We start from the raw sequence: 4,329 nt of genomic DNA on the forward strand, positions 1-4,329 counted from the left end.
GAACTCGATAATGTTGTCGATGAAGAAGGGGATGCCTTGGGCATCCCCAAGCTTAAACGCTTGAGTCTTCTTATAATATGCAGGGGTGAACCACCGGGGCATCCCCAAGCTTAGAGCTTTCACTCTCCTTGATCATATTGCATCATACTCCTCTCTTGATCCTTGAAAACTATATGCCAAAACTATATCCCCTATATGCCAAAACTATATCCCCTAAAAGAAAAAGGAAAGCGCCATGGCATATGGTGCTCGAAGTTGAGTCGGGGACGAGAAAATTGCATATTGCTACCACAATTGCGGCTAGGGCTTCAGAAAACTACCACTTTTCAGGTCAACTGCAAAAAACTACCACTTTTGCGTTTAATGGTTTCAAAAAACTACCAGTTCTATGTAACAATCGGTTTGGCCCATTTGATCAAGTTTTTGACAGAGATGGTGGGCCATCTCTGTCAGAAACATGATTAAACTGGATCAAACCGAGTGTTACACACAATTGGTAGTTTTCTGAAGCAATTGGACGCAAAGTGGTAGTTTTTTGCAACTAACCGAAAAGTGGTAGTTTTTTGAAGCCCTACATCAATTGTGGTAGCACTATGCAATTATCTCGTCGGGGACGGACACGATTAACGCGTACGCCGGACTTTATAAGCACAACCCAATGCGCCCTAGGATCCCATCAAATCTCTCGGCAAATTCTCCTCGTCTCCAACTTCTTGCGAGCGTGAGCGAGAGATCCCTGCTTGCTTGATGCCGAAGCGGAAGTCGGCGAACTCGAAGATGGCATCGCGGAAGAAGCCGGCGGTGAAGCTGGACAAGATTTTCTCGCTGCCCCTTCTGCAATCACGCCGGGAGCGTCGACTGCGAGATCGACCGCAAGGAATGGTTCGCCGTGGTCAAGTGCTTCGTGTGCCAGGAGAGCTACTCCACGAAGGCGCACGCCCTCACCGAGCCCATCAACGTCTACAGCGAGTGGATCGACGAGTGCGAGAAGGCCAACCAAGGCGTCGACGTCCGCCGCCGCCGCCGGGACTCCTACGCGTGAAGAGGACGACGTACGTGTGAAGGATAGCCCGCGCACATCCGTGCCGTGGTAGCTTGCTTGAGATTTTTTTTTTTTGCGAAACACAGTACAATCAGATTTTAATGTACTCCGATCTGAAATTGTAGATCGATGAAACGAATACTAGTTGGAGTATGTTCTTTCTTGCTGCGGAATGTGTAACTGAAGTTTATTAGAGTTTTGTGCTGTGCGCAGCTGCCCGATCGGCTGATTTTGTTCCAGTTCCTAAGTTTGTGGAGTTCAAAGTTTCCGTAACCATTACATTGCTCTTTTCTATTTTAGCAAGGCAGCGGATATCCGCCGCTCGGTTGATTTGATAGAATGGAGTGCTTTGAACAGAGTTGACCTGATTCCCGGGTCGATTTAGCACGAAGACTGCTCCTTCGGCGTGCATCTCCTGGGTCGATTTACCACGAACACTACTCATTTGTTCCCTACAACAAGCTCTTAGTCCTTGTAGTCATCGCTGATCGGTGATTCAAAGATCTCGTTTATGTTTTACTACATTTATTTTATACTTATTTATAGCTCGGCGAGTGGTGTTTTGGAACATGGGTGTCATATGCCTCTCCTATAGTTTTAAGGAATGCATCTTATGTATATTTGTAAATTTCAAAAAAATTGAAACAAAAACTGTTTGCACTTGTACAGTTCTTTCTACGTGCTACGGTCTCTCTCAAAGTCGTTTCATAAGATAATCGACTTATCATGTCGGACGATGTGTCAAAGAGACAAAATTAGAGTGCTAAAAATAATACTTTTCACTAAGATAAAATTTCTCCTTGTTGTACATAGACCACAGAAAATATTGTATCTTTCCGTGAAACTTAGCGAATGCACATACATTATGGAGATGTACAGCTGTAGAATTTGTCAGTCCAATCTTTTTGACATTTCGAAATATGTTTTTTGGTAGAGGGAGCATACGCACTTGGAGCTGAATTGAATTTCCGTTTATTACTCCCTCTAGTTTAAAATAATTGGCTAAAAATGAATGTATCTACACACGAAAACATGTCTAGATACATCCATTTTTGGGCAACTATTTTGAACCGGAGGGAGTACTACTTTTCATGTTTATTAATAAAATGGTGTTCTTTTTAAACTACTATATATCTTTCAAAGAAGAATCTTAGTGACTCGACTCCTGAAAATATCTCCTTGCTGCTGCATCGCACCCTTGTCAACCGGGGACCTACAACTCGCATGTCCTAGCCAGCCCTCCTCCCATCTAACCTTGATGTTGTCGCCGAGCAAATCCGAGTGTGTTGCCGATGGCAGTGGCTTCCATTTCGCGTGCGTGGTGAGGGTCTCTTGGGGAGGCCCACTCAAGCGACGCTGCGGTGCGGTGAAGAACTTGGGTGGTGGTGCTTCTGCTCCTGTTGGGCGGCAGCGATGGCAACACGATGACAGCGTGAGCCAGCGTGGTGTGGCCATGGAGGTTGCGGCAATGGGCCAAAATCAAGGTTGGTGGGCCTAGATCTGGGCGGCAATTACGCCGACTTGATCTAGTCTCTAGGATGCATGTGGATGGTGGCTTGCAAACGGCACAGAGGTGGCATGACCTCAATGTTTATTTCCGTCTTCAGCAATGCCCCCATGGTCGGTCGTTCGTGTGTGGGTGGATCTGGGCTAGGCTATTTCGGATCTAGCACGATCGATTTTCTCTCCTCCGCTCTGTGGTGTTCGTTGCGAGACCTTTAACGTCGGGGAGTAAAATAGTAGTACTTTGTGGATTCTGAGCGACATGGTGACTGGTCAACTGCGTCTCACTAACAGGTGTGATCCACAACTTTAAAGTTGGTATGGAAGTATTTTACACTATTGTGCTTCATGTTGATAGCTATAACTAATAATTTGAGCACAACTACCAGGAAGCAAACCACGTCGCCCAGTGTTAGCTAGGCTAGCTCGAAGGTATACAAAAATGTTTAGATAGATAAACCTCTAGATTTTATTATACCTCTTTTGGTCAACTATGTAACTTATGTGTTAAATGAATAAAAATTTATATTTTTGTAGAATTCTTCAATTCATGGCAGATAACCTATTTTGGGCCCTTTTGCAAGTGCTGCCATATTGGTATACCGCACTTGCTCAAAGGGCCTAAAATAACAAACCCATATCTGCACTTATCGGTGGCTACTCCCACTGTCTATATAAAAGAGAGGGGGCCTAGCGCCACTTCCGTTCCCACAACCTATCCCCATCCCGCCGCACTCCCACCACTCTACACGCAAACGTCAGGATACAACCGACCCAAGTAATTTTAACACTTGTCTCACCTGTTAATTAGTACGCGAACTCCACTCGCCGGATCTTGCAGGGCCCTTGAAGCCGCTTAGGACTACTCCACTGGTGATCCCGATGTGCAGGTTTGATCTCCATCCTATAAACACATAAGGTTTCATCTTGTTCAACCGGATCCATAAGACCGATCTTGTATCAAAGGTGCTCTGAATTAACATTGGTATTCCTCTACCAGATCCATTCTCTAATCATTTTTATTCTTCTTTCAGACCCACGGGGAGATCTGGAGCTAAGGCGTGCGCAAGACGGCGAGAAGATGGGTGGTCATGATGATGATGTCATCATCTATCCTTCAGATGATAGGATGTAGATCAGCTACCGCCAACGCAATGCATTACCTGTGCATAATAGAGAGAAGCTCAATAGATCTAGGTTTGTTTAGTAGTTTGCTTTGTAGCTACATTTTGAGTTCTAGAATAGCTGAATAGAGAGGGGCTCAAGAGGCTCTATTTTTCTCCTTTTTATTAGCAAGATTAACATCAGGCCTTGAATGGGCTGAAGTAGTTGCAGTGTAATTTGATGTAATTGAATGAAAATATTTGATCTTAATCAAGTGAGTTAACAAGGGGACAAGCACGCCGATAGGTCGGTCCGTCATGCGGGACTGGCCTGATGAAGCTGAGGGCTGTCCCACAGAGATTGACAAGCGTAATGAGAGGTGGGATAGCCCTCGCCAGCCCCCGGGGTGCTCCAACCTTACACCCCATCTGCATCAACTTAAAGACCCAAAACTCCAGTCCTTTCCACCATGATCATCTGGTCCGTGTTTGGTGCCCCTATCTCCAGCTCGCATGCGTGCGGGAGTACCGCACGCTTGCCACGACCTCCTCTGCGGTCTTGTTGGGCTGGCCTAGCCGCCTAGGGAATAGAGCCTTTTGCAGTTTTACCTTTTTCTGCCAATCTCATTTTTTCTAAAAGACGTGAAACCTTCCTGATTTTGAAAATAAGCTCAAATTTGA

The 4,329-nt window shown here is 45.5% G+C and overlaps 1 pseudogene; it reads left to right on the forward strand.

The window, feature by feature from the left end:
• Positions 1 to 747: 747 nt before the first annotated feature.
• Positions 748 to 1,042, forward strand: LOC124705639 (annotated as a pseudogene).
• The last annotated feature ends 3,287 nt before the right edge of the window (positions 1,043 to 4,329 follow it).

Source organism: Lolium rigidum, chromosome 1 (assembly GCF_022539505.1).
Source record: "Lolium rigidum isolate FL_2022 chromosome 1, APGP_CSIRO_Lrig_0.1, whole genome shotgun sequence".
Taxonomy (NCBI): Eukaryota; Viridiplantae; Streptophyta; class Magnoliopsida; order Poales; family Poaceae; genus Lolium; species Lolium rigidum.